The sequence below is a fragment of the Mustela putorius genome, unplaced genomic scaffold (assembly GCF_011764305.1).
Source record: "Mustela putorius furo isolate JIRA1106 unplaced genomic scaffold, ASM1176430v1.1 tig00003913_pilon_pilon_pilon, whole genome shotgun sequence".
Lineage (NCBI taxonomy): Eukaryota > Metazoa > Chordata > Mammalia > Carnivora > Mustelidae > Mustela > Mustela putorius.
Window position 1 is genome coordinate 10343979 of NW_025422060.1, and position 19112 is coordinate 10363090.

Below are 19112 nucleotides of genomic sequence, written 5' to 3' on the forward strand. Positions count from 1 at the left end.
TTCACTCTCAGGGGCGGTTTTACTCACATTACACACATCTACCCAAGGAATGGTGGAGAGGTCTCCTAACCACAATCTTAAAATCTCCTTCACCACGAGTGACTATCTGTTCAAACCTTAGATGCAAGGCTGAGGGAAAAGAGCCCACACACACACACACACACAAAAAGCACAAAAAAGCCAAACCAGCCCATCAATCTCCTTGCTGTCAGGATAGGACGCTCAATTTAGTCATGGATTTAATAACACATCGCAGGCCCAGCAACGCAGAGTCACTAAAGGCCTTTACACTTGTAGGCCCTCTCTGAGGGAGAGCGTCTGTGCCAAGGCCTCCTATCTAGCACTTGCTCTCTCAGTCCAAGGACTTGGAACACAATGCAAGAGCAATGGAAGGGCTAAGACTGGAGAAACATTCGCTCCCAGCACACATCGGTCTGATGACCAGTAACCAGCCGGAGGAGCTGAAGTAACGTGCTCTCCTCTCCTCCTTCCCTAATGGCTGGGACAGTCCCATGTCACCTTCCTTGCAAAATCTGTATGCACAAAGCACGGTCTACAATGTCCAGGTTCATTTTTTTTAAAAAGATTTTATTTATTTATTGTGAGAGACAGAGAGGGCAGCGGGGGGAGGTGGGGACACACTCCAGAACACAAGCTGGGGGAGGGGCAGAGGGAAAGGAACAAGCAGGTCCTTGGCTGAGCAGAGAGTCCCATGCGGGGCTCGATCCCAGGATCCCCGGGATCATGACCCAAGCTGAAGGTCGATGCTTAACTGACTAAGCCCCCCAGGCGCCCCTTCCAGCTTCATTTTAATTGGAGAGAGAACTTTAAAAGTTGGCCCTTGGAAAGCAATTGGACGCAGAATCCTTCCAGCATTTAATGACTGCCCCCTTCCAGTCCTAGGGTTGTTAGGGCATCCACCCCTTTCTCTCTTCAGTGGCCAGCCTTCACCGAATCTTCCCCAAACTTTAATTTAGTGTCCCAAAGGGATGACTCTCTCTCTGTACTTACAGGATTTATGGAATACTGAATTCAGATCGTCTTATGACAAACAAGACGTGGCGATGTCCGTTTGTGAACAAAGCCTCCACACGAGCCCTCGGCACCCCGGGCAGCGCCGTGCGGCCGTCTCGGGCACCTGTGGGCCGAGCACCAGCTACCACGGCCACCAACCCCAAGCTCTGTACGTGGGCACCGGTGAACCTGCAAGCTTGTACTACTCATCCCCCCTCGCTCTACCAGGAGGTAAGTGGACGGACTGCTTTGTAAGATAAAATACCCCTTTCCAGGGATCTTACCAGATCACTCGCTGCTCCAGACACTTCCACAGGGACAGCAGTTAATTGGTCTTGTGCATCTACACTGCTTCCTTTGGCCCACAGACCTGGCCAGTCTCATTCCTGTCCCTCCATCTCCTCTTCGAATTCCCTGACTATCCCTGGTATGGCTGTGTCTTGGCTCTAGCCCTCCCCCTGGCCTTTCTTCTCAGCTCTGTCGACCCAAACCCCACCACCTGTTCAGGCCTGGCCACTTCATCTTCTCTGCTCCCTTTCCAGACCCTTCTGCCCCTGACAGCATGTGCATCAGACACTTCTGGGTCAAGTTTCTACCCAGTTTCCTCCATTAGTTGTGGATCATGATACAGATGTATTAACGTGCTGTGGCTCTAACTTTCCTCCATGTTCTGCTGGAACTCGGGGTTTCCAAAAGCTTGCTGTGTTCTGTGGTAGCAGAACTGAGTTTTAAGACTGGCTCACCCCGAGAACACATACCCCACTTCTTCTCGTCTCCAAATTACATGCTCATCTTCCCTCCTGGCAGGGCTGGGCTCCCACCTCCGGTGGGATCACGGGGGTGGATGCAGAGTATGAACACTGGAGGTGAAGGCTGTTTTTAGTCTGACCCAGGTGAAGATGAGTCATCAACAGCACAGAGACCTCTCCCTGACAACCCCATGCCTCTATCTTCTCGTATTCAGTTTCAAATAATTATGACTGCAGACTCCTGCTTGTAAACTCCATTTCTGTCTTCAACCTCATCCAGATGAAGCTTATCTACATCAAATCCCTCTTGTAAATACTCTGAGGACGCCCAGGATTAGGAAATGTATGACGAACTGTTCAGTAAAAGAATCATTTTCCACTCTCGCTAATTATCCTCTGCTTTATCTGTTCGGGAAGTTTGGATTCTTCTATTTTATGTTCTATTAATAACTTGGAAAAGTCAACTGGACTCAACATATCCTCTCCCTGCCTCCCCCAAAACCCGCTAATTTCATGCACAGTTGGGTTTGTTGAAGCAGGCTCAGTGAGTAATTAAAAGTAAGTCCCAAACGGCTGCCTCTGGTGGGAGTGACAGCTTCCTACTATTCCGGGGTTTTTTGGTCAGGAGGACACGGCCACACGCAGTGGTTTTTCACCACTAACATGTGGCAACAGTATATTTGAAATGATTAACCACCTCTCTCTTCCCTCAAGTACCCATCAAAATCAATATAAGCTCTCAATTTCGGATAAGACAGTCCCTCAAAACTAAAAATTAACTAAGATCCAATCACTAGGAAGTGGTATAGTACGGTGGAACCAGAATTCTTGAGTTCAAACCCCAGCTGTGCTCCTTGCTAGCTGAGTTCCCTGGAGACCACAGAAGTCACAGGGTGTTAGGGGAAGAGCCAGTCACAGCACACACAAAGCTCAGAACAGTGCCTACCAGGTGCTTAGTGCTCACCGGCTCTTAGCTCCAGGTGTTATTTCAATGAGGACAGCAAAGATGACCGAATTGGCCATCCTCTCTGTAGCAGGAAGGAAACTAGCCTCAGGGGAGTCTGGGCAGGGACAGGACTATGGACCCATTGCTTCAATCCACCAGTACTTTGGTACCCTTTAAGAAAAAAAAATTATTAAAAATTATTTTTAAATTATTGGTTTTTTCATTGGAAATTGGGCTCTTCTGAACAGGAAGAGGCAGGTACCCTGAAGTTAAACCATCTAAACACAGGATACCCCTAAGAACTGCTGGAGCAGACTTGGCTCTTTCCGCACCCCAGGCCCCTCCTGGAACAGGCTTCGTCTAAGCTGGGGGCTGCTAGTGCAGCGGCAGGACAGGAGTCTGGCTGCTTCTGCCTGGTTGAGGTCATATCCTCCTTCATCGGTTTCCTTGACTTCCTCACTGATTTCTGCTCCGATCCCTACCTAGCCCCGGGGATTTGGCAAGCCAGCGTTCAAACGGCTCAGACCCTGGCAAGCATCTCCACCCCAGGTTCCAGCATCTAGCAAAGCAGGTATCCCCAGGGCACCAGCAGGCTTGGCTTCAGACTATCAGGGCAGAGATCAGAAACTACAGGTCGGTCACTGAGCTGCTCCCTGGGACAGATGCATCATCTCAGAAAATCTTAACAACCGTGTAAGGAAGGCACATTTCACAGAGAGTCTGTGGCTTGGAGGTTTAGTCACTCACCTTCGGTCACAACACAAGTGAGGAGCCCTGGCCAAACCCCTGTGGCAGGGAGTGCCTGTGACCGGGAGGCTCTTCGAGAGGCACAGGAGACAGGAGGCCTGGAAGCGCTGCGACTTGGGAAGGAAGACTGAGAATCTGGATGCGGAGGACAGAGCAATATGAAAACCAAGTGCCATGTACTGTTTTAACAGAGACTCATTTGTGAGTTTAAGATGGGTTACTAACGGAACGAAGAGTTCACAAACAGGAATCCTGACCAACCATCCAGAATGAGCAGGAAGGCCTCCGTTGACTGGGAGTCCCCATTATCCCGTGGAGATTCCATCTAGCTCCAGCGGTGATATCCATGATCCGGGTTACGGCAGCTGGCACAGCCCATTCCCTTGACCCCCCTGCTCTCTGTCCTGGGCACAGGACCTGAGCAGACCCGGCGGGAACGCTTGACAGAGCTTCACCTGCAGATGCTGAGAACCGTGGTACCTATGGTACTATGGCCCCCAGAAGCCACTTTTAGGATCACAAGGGGAGACTCTCAGAATAAGGCTAACACCATGGAAAGCTAAGCAGATGGAGAAAAGAAACGAGGCCATTCAGTGGCCCTGCTAAGCCAGATCAGTATTTGTCGGCCCAAGCACTGTGCCTCTTTGCTTTTTAGGTTCATAAACCAAACTTTATGAAACTCCCAGGCTTTTGAGTTGCACTGTTTCTTTCTACTTGCAACCTAGAGAGCCCTGGGTGCAGGAGGCATTTAAGAAAACCATTTTCTTTATTGCATGGAACAGCACTACAAATGGATGAACACTGTCTACAGGCATAATTTGCTTTGTAAATATTTCCACTGCCTAGACGACTGATACAAACAATACGTTTCAGCCTATTCTAGACTGAGTTATTTTACTCTAGAGTCTCTGGTATTTTTACAGTGATCCAAGGCCATTTCTTCGGGAGCCATGGAATGGGCAAATGGAAATGAAAGACAAAAGGTAGAAGAGCTTCTGTATAACAGTGCAGGGGAGAGAGCTGACAGATAATCAGATTCCACAGATGAGCACAGAAACTTCTTTCTGTCATTATTAATAAGATCACCCTAATAATAAGACAAAAGCAGTACACCAGTCAAAAGCTTTTCAGTTAATTCCTTCTGGCACAAATGTAAATGCCACCCACAGGCAGTCTTTTATTAACCTTCTCCACCATCGCCCAACGGGAAACGCTCATCAGGAAGAAGTCTCTGTAGCATGCTTCCTCACACATGACCTCACAGGAACGTCACCACGATCCTCGGGGCCCCGGGGGTGTGATCAGCTCTGCTCTGCAAATGAAGGAACTGAGGTCTGCGGAAGTTGAGTGCTTGCCTCAAGTTCATAGGAATATATATTCGGAGGAGCCAGGAGATGGAAGATGTAGGTTTTCTAACTCACATCCAAAGGACCCCCCTCCGTATTTATAGCCCTGTCTCTCCCACTTTTAGAAGTATCTTCTGCCGATGGAAGAGATTGGACAGACACCAAAGGAAACATCTTCATACATTGTGTATGAGAAAAAGATTAAGAAACAAACAATCTACAAATGGAACGGCCAACATCTACATATTAAAATTAGCTCTAGAAACACATTCTTTCAGCTACCTCTTAGCCACCTCAGGCAAGGCTTGGGTTGGAAATTGCCTGGACCACCCCACACTCAAAACTCAAATACATGCTCCTATATGCTGATAACAGCACTGGTTTGATATTAAAAAAAAAAAAAACACAATGGTTTAAGAACTCAAGTATAATTATTTAGAAAAGCTAAAAACTTGTACTAGCATTTGAAGGCATTTGTATTTTAAGCTCAAGTTTTTAGAGACATAACCAAGCATCAATTTGGTGTCTTCCTTTCTAGGACGTGAGAAACAATATTTAGTTTACTTGGGATTTCCTCAGTTTCAGAGATGCCCAATGGTTCCCTTTTATTCTTTTTAAGCCAGAGAGCTTTTATCCTTCTCAAGGCTGGCTGGATTCCAGGAGAATTGGGGCTACATTCTCCCACAGAAGGACAGGTTCTGATATGGGGGCTGCTTGCACAGCACAGTTTTAGTATGATGCATACGTAAATGGTTTCCCAATCTTATTGCTGGGAAGTGATGATTCAAACATAAAGTCTTCATACACAACTCACCAACCTGAAATAACTAGTGCCATTAACAAACTCATAAATGTAGCCCTTTTAACACAAATCAAGTCCCAGGGACTCACAGCCCAGGCTTGCGGAAGGTCCTGAGCATTCCAGGACCCTTATCCTCTGTGATTTGACTCATCCGTCCCCTTCTCCTGGTCCTCTTAACAAGTCTCTTCAAAGTTCTTCTGAGGAACAGGTCAGTTGGGAGCAATACAATTCAGCTAATTTGTCTGGGTCTGGGTCTGGGTCTAGGTGGGGAGAACAGGTTGGAATTACTTTGCAAACTTGCAGTATTTATGGTAAGAAAAAGGGACCGGAATCTATGAAGGGATGTTCCAAGCAAGACGATCAATGCCCCTCCCACCCCACCCCTGCTCCACATCCCCAGTGCAGAGTGGAGCACAGAGCTCAAGCACACAGAACAGCTTTCACTGAACCGTCACCCACACCATGAGATGAACTGCCTGTCACCAACCAACACCACTTCCTGAAGCCCCAGCCGCTCCCTTACAGCTCCTAACCCTAGCTCCTGGGGGATCCTGGGGGATGTCTGTCTATTCTTCGCATCACATTCCTTCCGCAGCTCCCCACTCCTGGGGTCTAGGGTTGGGGGCCACTCTTGTGTTTAAAACTCTCTCCCCCCCACCCCAAAGAAAAATAAAAATAAAAAATAAAACTCTCTCCCTTGCCCACCCCATCTGCCCCATAGAGCTTCTCAGCCTCCTGGTCACTGTCTTCCTGCCCGTCCATCTCAACGCTCAAGGTCTCAGCATCAGCCTTCCTACCAGAATCACTAGCCTGGTTTTCCCATCTGCCTCCTGAATCTCCATGGCCCCTTCTCCCAGGGAGTTCCTCCTCCCAGACCTACAGCTCCTGACTTTCCTGTGTTCCTGATCCTAAACACAGCAATACAAATGAACTCACCCAGATGTTACAGTTCTGTTATGCTGGCTTCAATAAGACTTAGGTTTCTCTTGGGACGCCTGGGTGGCTCAGTTGGTTAAGCAGCTGCCTTCGGCTCAGGTCATGATCCCAGCGTCCTGGGATCGAGTCCTGCATCGGGCACCTTGCTCAGCGGGGAGCCTGCTTCTCCCTCTGCCTCTGCCTGCCATTCTTTCTGCCTGTGCTCGCTCTCTCCCCCCCCCCTCTGATAAATAAATAAAATCTTTAAAAAAAAAAAAGACTTAGGTTTCTCTTTACAGACCCTTTTGAGGAGTGGTTTAACGGCAATAAGGTTTTTCTACAGCCCCTCCCCCTGCCTTTTTTTTTAAAATATTTTATTTATTTATTTGACAGAGATCACAAGTAGGCAGAGAGGCAGGCAGAGAGAGAGGGAGGAGGAAGCAGGCTCCCCACTGAGCAGAGAGCCCGATGTGGGGCTCAATCCCAGGACCCTGAGATCATGACCTGAGCCGAAGGCAGAGGCTTTAACCCACTGAGCCACCCAGGTGCCCCTCCCCCCCCCCTTTTAATGAGACAAGAGCTCTAGAAAAATGGAACATATCCTCTGATTTTAGAATTTGGTTCTGCAATCCAATAGGAGTCAGGATCATCTCCCTGGATGCCACTTACTGGCCGGCAAATCCTCCCAGGATCAACACTGCTCTGAGAATCCGGAGATCAGAGATGGCATTTCTTAGACCTTAAATAACTGATTTACAAAAACTTCAGTGAATGAAACATTTGGTGGTAAGCTAATACAGCTATTAACCTTTTGTTTATAATCTGCCGGAACAGTTCGCTAAGATTAACAAAAATGCAACAATGCCTTTATAGACTGTTCAACACACACACACACACACACACACACACACACACACATATGCACATGCATGTCTGAATATTATTCAGCCATGAAAAAGAACAAAATCTTGCCATACATGGATGGATTTTGAGGGAATTATGCTAAATGAAGTCAGTCAGACAGAGAAAGACAAATACCATACGATCTCTTGTATGTGGAATCTAAACAAACAAACAAACAAAACCCAAACAAAAACAAGCTCATTTATACTGAGACTGGTAGTGGCTAGAGGCAGCAGAGGTGAGATAGAGAAATGGGTGAAGGGGTTCTAAAGGTGAAAAGAAAAAAAAATTTAAAGAATAGAAGAATAAACTTATATGAAAAAATGCTGCTGTAAGAAATCTATTTGCTTAATGGAGAGGTTTTTTGTTGCTAAAAAGTAAATAAAAAATCACCGTCCCAAAGTAGTCATCAGGATGTTCAAACAGAAGATAAACAAAACATGGGCCAAAGCAGATTATTAAATTTTAACAGCAATTAAACATTTATAAGATGTGTACTTCTATATGGCAATAATGTTGAGATTTGAAAAATAAAATGCTAAACTTGTTTGATTCATAGTCTCAATGTGAACAACTCTATCTTTGTTTCCATCAGGGTGGAGTAAAAGTATGTATATAGAGATATATTGCTCCCCCCCCAAATAAAGATTAAAAAGTCAAGGAGAAAGTAGGAATTAATTCCTAAAATTGATAATAAAGGTTAGGTTCATTTTTATCTTCTACTAGACTCAAGTTTCTGACTTGTTTAAGCTTTTGTTATTTACTTTGACTCATAATACAGAGAAATTCTTTTAATCTTTGCAATTGCTCGTAGTTTCTTACTCAAGAATTGGGAGCTTAATATAGCATCCAGTGTCAGAGGTCCTTCTGTGTGACCACTGTGAAATCCTTAATTTATACCTGAGTCAACAATGCAGAATTCTGAGGAGGGAGTAATAATGAAAAGGATGTTATTCAGAGCATGGTACTCTCAAAAACAGAGCTGGGAGAGAGGGAAGCCTTCGGCCACAAGCCAGGATTCAAGGCCACCATCTGGAGGGCATCTGTCACCCCAGGTTTATGGGGGTCATTGCTATTTTCTCAATGTCTCTCCTTAGGCAAGGCTGGGGTGAGGAAGACCCAGTCAGAGAGACAGACATATACATGCCCACATGAAAATAAAGAAGTAAAAGGAGAACCAAATAGGGCAGTTTTTCAGTAAAATGTATCTGCCTTCCAAATGCAAGAGGGTAAAGCTTCTTTTTTTTTTTTTTTAAGAATTATTTATTTATTTGAGAGAGAGAGAGAGAGCATGCAAGCAGGGAAAGGGGCAGAGGGAGAGAGAAAGAGAAAGAGAGAGAATCTCAGTCTCCCCACTGAGCACGGAGCCTGATGCAGGGATCGATCTCATGACCTTGAGATCACGACCTGAGTTGAAACCAAGAGTCCAGTGCTCGAATGACTGAGCCACCCAGGCACCCCAAGAGCAAAGCTTCTGACCCAGGACTTGTAGATCATCAGTCACCAGCACTGGGGGGGGGGGTTTGGAGGAGGTGGCTGTGAAGTTTCCAAGACTGCAAGGCCACTTACAGAAACATTTTCTGAGGACTGAAAAAAACTTGTGTTTTGTAATCAGCATGGGCCCATGATGTGGTCGTGTCTAGGCAGAACTGGGGAAATCCTGTACAGTCCCTGCCATTATTTTCAGCTCAGTAGAAGTAAGGTTTTACGTACTGAAATGAGATTGAACGTACACTGTGAGAACACTCAAACAACCATCATGTTTTCCCTGCACAATGATACTGTGTATGCAATGGTTATGGGCGGGGGCAGGATGGCGGGGACTACAAACTACTTTGACAGGAAACAACAGGCTCTTAATTCAAGGATTTAGGGATCACTGTCCAGCACTAAATGTTCTAAAGATGGTGGAGATTGACTGAACCACATCTACTTTCCCTGTCTGAAGAGATCGTGATGTCTTCCCCAAGAACAAGTTCGAACTGACTGCTCTAAGGATCTGTGCCCAACACCCACAGGCAAGGTGGGAAATTAATGCTGAAAATAAAACCTCCCCCTGACTTTTCTTGAAGAAGATAACACTTTTTAAAATATTTTACTTATTTGAGAGAAAGAGAACATGACATGGGGGAAGGGGAAAAGGGAGAAAGAGAAACCAACTTCATGCTGAGTGAGGAACCTGATGCGGGGCTCGATCCCAGGACCCTGGGATCATGAACCAAGCCAAAGGCAAATGCTTAATGGACTGAGCCACTCAGGCACCCCATGGAGATAACATCTAGGTACCCTAAGAGCTGAAATCCTGGGGTTCTCAAGTCGGCACTGAGCAGTCTGAGGACTGGCGCTCCAGATGGGTGGCCAAGTTGCTCTGTGCAGGTCTGAGTCTAGTGCCAGGACCACAGCTGGATTTCAAGGTGTTGAAGTTCAGAGACAATCGACCAGCCCGGGGCTCCGCAAGACTCCTTGCAGCCTTTGCTTCTCCAGCTTCACCACATGTGGGTGTGCTGTGGACTCATTTGTGTCGCCCGCCAAGTCTTACATTAAAGCCCTAACCTCCAACATGACTGTACTTTGAGATGGGGATTTTTAAAGGTGATTAAGGTTAAATGAGGTCTTAAGGGTGGGATCCTAGTCCAACAGGATTGGTGGTTTTATGAGAAAAAGAAGGAGGCAGCTACCACAAATGCTTTAGAAACAGCTCCATTTATGATCAGGTTTGCTTATCTTCGAGAAAGGTTCAAAGCAATACCTTGGAGAACAGGCACCCATTCATGGTTACATATGAGAGTTTGGGGGCTGGAGCTGTGTTCAAGTCCTAGCTCTGCCGCTTGGAGTCACGCAATCCCAGGAAAGGGGTTCATCTGGGAACTCTTCCTTTTTGCACATGTAGAGCTGGGATAAGACAGCAGCTTCAGTTTAGATGAATAAGGGTTTACATTTCTCAAAGAACAGGAAATCTGGAGGCAGCAGCTGCTGGCCCAGCTTAGCTGCCCGGTGGTGTTGCCAAAAACTCAGGATCTTTCCAGGGGTCCACTGAACAACCCTCAGCAGGTTGTTCAACCCTCAGCAGGGTGTTTTGTCACTTCCCAGTCCAAAGTGTCAAACCTGGAGCATGGGTCATCACAAGTGTCCAGCAGAAAGAAAGGGAAGGGGTGACAGGGCTTCCTTTCCCCATATACCTGCTACTTATCAGGAAGCAGAAGTGGACTGGGACATGCTGTCAACCCTAGAACTGACGATGAGCCCACCTACTGACTCCTGAGCAAACTGGGGTTCTGTTAGTAAAAAGGGGGCAGTGCAGGCTTCCATTAGTATTTAAAGAGAAAAGTTACATGCAACATGCTTAGCACGGTACATGTTAACTACTAATCAATTATCAATTAAAAAATCAATTTATTTATAAACTAATTACATTTTCATCTTTTACTAGAACCCAAAGTTACCTGATAGACTGTATCACATCTCAGTGAGATTACACGAAGAAGTCTCTTTACAAAAAAAAAATTTAGGTCTGTGGGTCACGAAGTCACAGCAGAAATCAGTGGAGGATGAATTCTTAAGGAAGAAACGTCAGCAAATGAGCTTTCACCTGAGCTTTATACTAGAACCTGAAACTTTCCCGGTACAAACTATGGTTCATATCACCGGATCCTTTTGGCGGCTTCAACTGAACAGAATATCTTTAGTGTTGATACACTGAAGGCCTTTGGAAAAGAGGGAGGTAAAACTCTCTTTCAAGACTGTTAGGGCTCACTTATCATGGTTTTAAATAAACATCGACTTAAAAGACAACACGCAGACATTTGCAGCAGGACTACAATGTCAAAAGCCCAATTAAACATCTTCCCTGAAACGCTCACTCTGGAATTAACACTGAGGTCTGACGCATGAGTGTCCAAGCTTCGAAGCCACGGAAACTAAGAGCTCGCCCAGATCTCCGGTGTGCAAACAAGAGATTCTGCGCAGGGGAAAGCAAACAGTTCCGGGGTCCGAAACCCAGTATCTCTCCCCACACCAGCCGAATTTCATCTTGTTCCGATTCAGGCCTGGAAGAGCTGAGGAGGAAAGTCACTACTTTGCAAGATCTTTCCCAACAGGTGTAAGAAGAACTAATACTTGCGCTGTACTGTCGGACTACAGAATGAATGCCAACTAATAAAGGAAAGAATGATTAGGAAGCCCATTAATGATGCTTCTGCTCTGTTCTCAGGGCACACAGTCTGTTTTGATGTCTTCGGCCTTTATTATAGCTGTTAATGCCTGTAAGTAAATACATCTACAACAGAGACCTAAAACGGTATATACATTTTACCTGACATCAAAGTGGAAGAGACTGATGACATCTGTGAGGACCACATTCCGCGAATATTAAGGGTCCCTAAATTCAATCATGGCATATACTTTCTCCCATAAAATGTGCATTTTTAGCTAATAATCATCACCCTCTACGACTGCTTTACTTCCATCTCCAGCACCAACAGTTACCTTCTTCCATGGAGATTATTTTATTTTTTTAAGACACTTCTGATTTTTGGAGTTTCAGACTCTCAATACAGAATATTGCAATACAGAAATATTGCAATACAATTTGCAATACAGAAATATTGCAAACACGGTTCAGCTAGTTCACACATACCTCTTACCCCATTTTCCGATTATTACTATCTTGAATTAGAATGGTACTTTTGTTACAATAAATGAACCAGAGCCTGTACTTTATTCAGATCCCTCAGTTTCCCCTAGTGTCCTTCTCCTGATCCAGGCTTGCATCCAGGCAGCCCATGACATGTAGTGGTCAGGTCTCCTCAGGCTCCTCTTGGCCGTGACTTCCCTAATTCTTGATGACCTGGACAGTTTTGAGGCTACCAGTAGGTATTCTGCAAAATGTTCCCCAATCTGGGTTTATCAGATGTTTTTCTCATGGTTAGACTGGGGTTAAGGGTTGGGGAGGAAGACCCCGGAAGTAGAATGGTATTCTCACCACTTCGGGGCAAGGAGACTTCCGGTCAACATGGCTTATTGCTACCGACACTGACCTTTATCAGCTGCCTGTTTGTCAAGTTTCTCCACTGTAGAATTTCGCCCCTTTTCCCACACTACCCTCCTTGAAAGTAAGTTCACTATGCACAACACACACTCGGGAGGCTGGAAGTTTTGTTGTCCGCCCTTGACGGCAGAGTATGGACGTCCGTTACCTGGGATTCTTCCGCAGAGCGATTTGTCTCTTCACTCGCTCGCTCACTCGCTCGTTTGTTCAAACCAGTATGGACTCCGCTACTCGGAGTTCATTTTTAGGACGCGGCGGGAAGGGGTCCTGTTATTTGTGCAAGTGCAAAGGCCAGGGAAGACAGAGACTGCTGACGGGCACATAGGCAAGCTGCTGGCCTCCCTCAGAGCGACAGGACACCCCTCACACACCAGGCTCAGAACCCACGATAGCGAACTTCCTGCCACAAGAACATCACAAACTCCTACGTGTTGCAGAAAGGGGGGCTCAGTCTGCGAATGCCCGAGATCATCACGCTAAACACCCTGCTGCCTGTGTCAGTGCGCACCCGTGCCTTTGTGCTCGAACCCCACCTTCAAGCAAGTGGCAAATCCCACACGCGATGCTCATGAACACGCCGAGTCAGTGTCCAGAGAATAGCGAGGATCTAGAGCTCACTCTACGGCCTCTCGCACAGACTTGTGTGTGTGGTGGTGCATGTAGTGACCAGGACAGTCATCTGAGGATAAAACCTTCCTGCAGGCCTTGACGGTGAGCGGGAACGGAGCAGGGAGGGGCACCTGTATGCGAAACACAGCAGGGGACATGAAGGCGGCTGTACAAAGTGCTAAGTGACCCTACAAAGAAGTCATTGGAGGAGATGACAGCTGATAAGATGGAGCCAGAGCATGAGATGGGGAGGGGGTGGGGATATGTTTAACTTGGAACCACTTACCAGCATTTTCAGTGTAACTGAAGTCACCGGAAAGCGGAGGCCAGTGCTTTTACATTTGCAGTCTTGCTTATGCCAGGAGGGGACAAACTCCTCTGTGCAGGACACCTGGGTGCGGTAGTAGAATCAGATTTCTAGGTGCCCCAAAGCCGAAGTTTACAATTTGGGCTAAGACAGAAGTCATCTTACAAGAGGTTCTAATTGAGGTAAGCAGCATGGACTAGAAAAATTTTAAACTATAATATTTTCTAGTACAACCTGGAAAAAGTGCCACATATTCCATTTTTGGTATCAAAACACCTCTGCTTAGTTCACAGAAAGTCCCTCTTAAGAACTGCTGGTTTGCACACCTGATTTGTGTAAGATGTTATTTTTTCAGCTGACTGAAGCCATTCTCCAACTTACTACAAAACCCAAGTTAGCAGGGGCGCCTGGGTGGCTCAGTGGGTTAAAAACTCTGCCTTCGGCTCAGGTCATGATCTTAGGGTCCTGGGATCGAGCCCTGCATTGGGGGCTCTGCTCAGTGCGGAGCCTGCTTCCCGCCCCCCTCCGCCTGCTTCTCTACATACTTGTGATCTCTGTCAAATAAATAAGTAAAATCTTAAACAAACAAACAAAAAAACGCAAGTTAACAAAAACTAAAGAGGCTTCAAAAGATACATTTAAAAAATTTTAAGTTTCCTTAGTTTTTTTCAGTTGCTGGTAATAGCCACCATCCTAGTTGTAGCTCTACTGTGCATTAATAAGTCCTGTGTTAAACACATGGAATTACCCGTGAGGTAGATGTGGAAGACTCTGCTCATAGTAAAAAAGAAAAAAAAAAATCAATCTGCCTTCAATGAATAGCAAGAAAGAATCAAAGGGAAAAAAGTGATCCCACGGCCACATGAGAGAAAGACAAAATGTGTGCAATCTGTCAGCTACTCCATGGAGCCGGAGACGGCCTGGGGCCACCTGTACTTCCGGGGATGCCCCTGAGATCCTCAGGCCCAGCACAGAGACCAAGGGAGCCTTTTGCAAAGGCAAAGAGCCAGACCCCACTGCTCCAAACAGAGGGAGGCCCACGTTAACAGTAACAACAACAATGATGACAACAACAACAGTAATAAAAACAATGGCTAGCTTCTATCCCCGTCGGATAGTCTGCTGTGGTCAAAATGCTGCCCGGACTAAACCCGTGATGTCAGCATCAGAACGACAGGGGTTATTTTCTGGGTTTCTAGGCTCACCCCCAGAGATCCCAATCCCAATTTAATGAGCACCCCAGGACTCACATGGAGGATGTCCTTGAGGACACACTGACGTGGGGTGTAAGCCACAGGCGATCCGCTGACCAAACCAGCCCACTTCTACCTGGGAGCTGCCCCTCAAGACTTGTGGCAACAGGCTAAGTTTGTTAGCATAATTAGGAGGCACCCTGATTGGAGAAGGGTGTAATCGACAGCCTGTCTCCTCCATTTGTTGTGTGACCTTCAGCGAGGACCCCTGCCACAAGCCTGTATTGGTCAGCGCTGGAATGCAATTTACCCAGCTTCACATTCATCACCTTAACCACCCCAGGTTAATGCCCCTCCAATTACAGCAGCAAACTGCACGGAAGTTGATGACAAGTGGAAAATAAGCGTGAATACAGCTCCCATAAAATTTTAACTCCAATATGAGACACTCCAGTGTGCCAAGTCTGACCCTCTAGTCCCATTTACACATGATTTTTAAAATGTAGTTGGTACACGCATGGGTTTCTGATCATTTGGGCCACGTGGAAGTCTCGCCTTAGAGTCATGCCCAGAATTGAAACCTGCCCTGTGTTTACCCTGTAAGTGAAGGTTCTGTCACTTATCTCCACGCTGGTCCTCAGAATATTTCCAGACAACACACAATGCTGAAACTCAGCAAGGCTCAACTCTGGCTGATAACAGAATCAAAGAGAGAGCTTTCAGAAAAATTCCCCATAGTCAGGCCGCACCAGACCTCGGACTCAAATCTCTGGGGTGAGTCCTTGTAATGATCCTGGTTAATTACAGCGTCCACCCAGGGTGGAGCACCCCACCCCCACCCCGAGTGCTTTTGTTGCTTCCAAGACTGTGAGCATCTTGAAGGTGGACACAGGTTCTCCCACTCTGCCTTTCAAATGAATATTTAATAATTGCTTAACTGAATATATTTATATATTAGACAACTTCCGCTCCTGGAACAGGCAAGCCACCTCAAGGATGGAAGACTGGATTGACATTTGTGATCTCACCTTTCCACCCAAACAACATTTTAAGGCCTGGTGCCATGCCTCCAGGTTAAAGGAGGTGTCATGAATGAGGAAGCCTTCTTCCCACTGTTCCTCCTGCTTAATTAGTGTTGAGGAGTGTTCCAGAAGTGAGACTGAGATTTAAGTTGGCAAAGTCTTCAGCCTTACCAAATACTGAGACACTCCTCTGAAAATCACCATGACTGAAACGAGAGCTAAAAATGGTTAATCCTAACAACTGCCTTCTGCCCATGATAAGGGTTGCCAGATTTAGTGAATAAAAATGCAGGATTGTCCAGTTACACTTGAATTTCAGATAAGCAACAAATAATTTTTAGTGTAATTATGTCCCGTGCAATATTTGGGCATAATTATACTAAAAAGTTATTGTTTGTCTGAAATGCCTCTTAACTGAGTGTTCTATATTTTATCCGGCAGCTCCATTGGTAATGGCCCCCAAACAAATGGTCTGGCTTTCTTGCTTTGTGTCACTTTGTTTTGGGAGAAAGGGATGATGGGATTACAAGACAGAAACATTTGAAAACCCTGTGTTTGCTCTCCACCAAAATGCTTTGGTAGTCACAGGCATAGGGGCTATCTAGAGTAAGATATAAGCTGAATGTCCCTCTCTCTCAGTGACTTTTCAAAGAACGGAGTTCTTCAGCTCTGAACAAAGGACACAACAGAAGAGAAACTTTTGTTGTTGGCTGCAGCTGAGCAAATTTATCAAACAAAGGCAGCATTCAGCTCCCCCTCTGCACTACACTCACACACCAAAGTTCAACAAACTGCATATAGAAACCAGAAACAGTGATGAAATTTTATCTGGCTAATCTTGTAATTATGAAGTTCTATTTCCTGGTTTTGCTCCTGAGTGAGATGGAGCAAAGACACAGTGAAAAGAGGGGAGAAGAAAGTGAGCGTAACCAGATTTGCTCTTTCAGCAAACAGAGACCAAGGACCAGATGAGAAGAGGCAGTCGTGACCTCAAGGAGAGACAGGCGGGTGACAGGCGTGTCCACACAGCGGCTCCACGCAGGGTGGCAAGAGTCTTCTGATGTGCCCTCAGCACCTAGAACAGTGCCCAGAGTACTGAAGCATTCCATAAATATTTGTTGAATAAATAGCAACAGTTTGCACACAGACCTGGGGAGGAAGGGGAAACCAGAGACGGCTCCTGAACAGAAGGACGCCTGATGCTCCAAAAGAGGAAAGATGCACCAGTCAGGCCAAAGCACTCCGCCGAGCATGCCGGACTCCCCTGAATGGAGACACCCCATAACTAGAAACCAGGTGGTGTGTGGGTGGGGGGAGGGTCCGGGGGTACATCTGATGACAGCTGGAAACTGAGGCCCACTGCAGAGTGGATGCTCTGAGGGGTTCAGGGATGGAACCCTAGTCGCAGCTTTTTCTTAAGGGGAAGTGGGGGAAAGGAGGGACCCAATGGGACTAAGAAAGAGCAGCCCTAGTAGGAGAGAAGCTGGGAGACGCTCCTGCCATGGGAGTGGGGACAGCATGTCACGGAGATGTTAGTACCGGTGTCAGAGGAAAGGGGACTGAGCTTGGGCTTTGGCAAAAGGCATTACTGTTGAGTGGTGGGGACGGGGAGGGACCACGGAGGGTTACGGGATGAGTCTGGGGTGAGCAAGTGGAGAGACTGAGTGCAGACGGCCCCTTCCTGGCAGTGCAGTGAAAGAATAAAGAGCTGAGGGGGCTCTGGAGCCTGCAGTGGGGGCAGCGGGGGTCTTCCCAGGTCTGCCCTTATGGTGGGAGAGGTCTCCACATCTGCAGAAGATACACACAGGGGGCCACGGCTGGGGCATGCTGACCACCCGCTCCAGAATGAAAGCTGGAATGCCATGTGCCTAGGCTAGGGGTGCCTCTTCTCTACCTCTCCCTCCTACCCCCTCCATGAACCTGATTCCCTGCAGTATAAACACACTGGGCGCGGCTGGGTCTCAGGCTTGCTCCTGAGCACGCTGGCTCTTACCTGGCAAGTGGTGCTGTTTCTGGAGGCAAGGAAATGAACAGTTCAAGAGGAAGGGGGCTCAGGCACTCAACTCTAACTCAACCATTCAAAAACACAAAACAGAAATAAAAACCCCGTGATCTGGAAAGACAAGCGCTCACACAGACCATCATTTTACTGGCCTCCCCCAAGGCCTTCTGGGACTCTGCAGGCAGCCAAGAATCTCCAGGGAGATAAATTAGAAAAAGGCCACTTAGGAATTCCATTGCCCCAGCAGGCCCTGCACTGCCTTCCCCAGCAGGACGGGCCGGCCAAGGCAGCCTGGGTGGGTGCACCGCCTGTTGCCGCCACGGAGCCTGGCAAAAGCCACATTTCTTTTGAAGACAGCGACTCACAGGTCTAAGTCATGGGATACGCCTTAAAAAAAAAAAAAAAAAAAAAAGATAGGGAAAAAATCAAGGCCTCTACATCCAAATAACAAGAGTCAACTATTATTTATTTAAACAAGCCCAAACAGTAGGCAATAAATGACGTCTTCAAGATGCCATCTGCCCAAAACTAAAAATTATACTAACATAAAACCGATAAAAATGGACAGGCTCTATTTACAGTTTGTAACAGCCGCACTTACTTAAAAAGAAAGTATGAAAAGTACAATATCAAGTATAAACTAGAACCAGGACAGTATTCGTATTTCTGTTGCTTCCCTGAAATAGTTTCTATTGGGTCAAAAACGCATGCAGCATGACTAGAGGTAGCCCACCTTTAACTGGTGACAGGCAGATTAAAGATCCCCAAACCAAAAGTCATTAAGAGCTATACAGGGTTATCATGTACATAGAAAGTACATAATAAATGAATATTTTAATTATATGAATGAAGCAACCAAGCGGGAATTCTCACCCCAAAAAAGATGTGCAATCGCTTGCACGTCATTTGGGTTCCACCACAACACTTAAATATACTAAATTACACCTCTCTCTTGAAGCTAGGTTTTTAATAAGATGAGAATAAATCTTCTAGGTAGCTTTCTTAAACTTGAAGTTAAAAATCTAAGGAAGAAGTAGCCAGATTCAATGGGTCTGTCTCTGTCTGTCTTTAAATATTAGGAAAGGGTGTGCACTGAACACTCAGTAGCTCAAGTGTGGTCCAGCGACCAGCAGCACGGTAAGAGTTCAAGCACCTGAGGGGTCCCCGCCAGACCCATTGACCCAGAATCAGCATTTAGCAAGATCAGCAAGTGATTCATATCTACTTCAAAGTCTGGGGAGCGGTGGTTAGAAGGGCAAGACTGGCTGGCTTTCCGTATTTTTACCTCAGACCCCCCGAGAATGGGGAGATCAAGCAAGAAACCTCAGAAAGTTATCAAGTATGACTTTCATTATGTTATATTTCATTTTACAATGTTGTTCGGTTTTATTTAAACTTTGGTCTAAGTAACAGAGCTATTTTTCCTTTTCTTTGTCCATTAGCCTTAATTTTTCAAAGCGGTTTGGAACTTCATGCTACCATCCAGAGCAATGTCAACTTTAAATGATAC

General features: G+C 46.3%; 1 protein-coding gene across 3 annotated transcripts in view; it reads right to left on the minus strand.

The window, feature by feature from the left end:
* Nucleotides 1-19112, minus strand: part of FAM171A1 (family with sequence similarity 171 member A1) — a 124229-nt gene that overhangs the window by 89126 nt on the left and 15991 nt on the right. The window contains exon 2 of one of the 3 annotated variants that reach the window (XM_045069195.1): nucleotides 13365-13469. The exons of 1 other annotated variant lie outside the window; for it this stretch is intronic. The gene's annotated coding sequence lies outside the window, so the exon portion shown is untranslated. Of the gene's footprint in view, nucleotides 1-2727; nucleotides 2859-13364; nucleotides 13470-19112 lie in introns of those variants that run through there. One more of the 3 variants, XM_045069196.1, reaches the window with a different exon arrangement.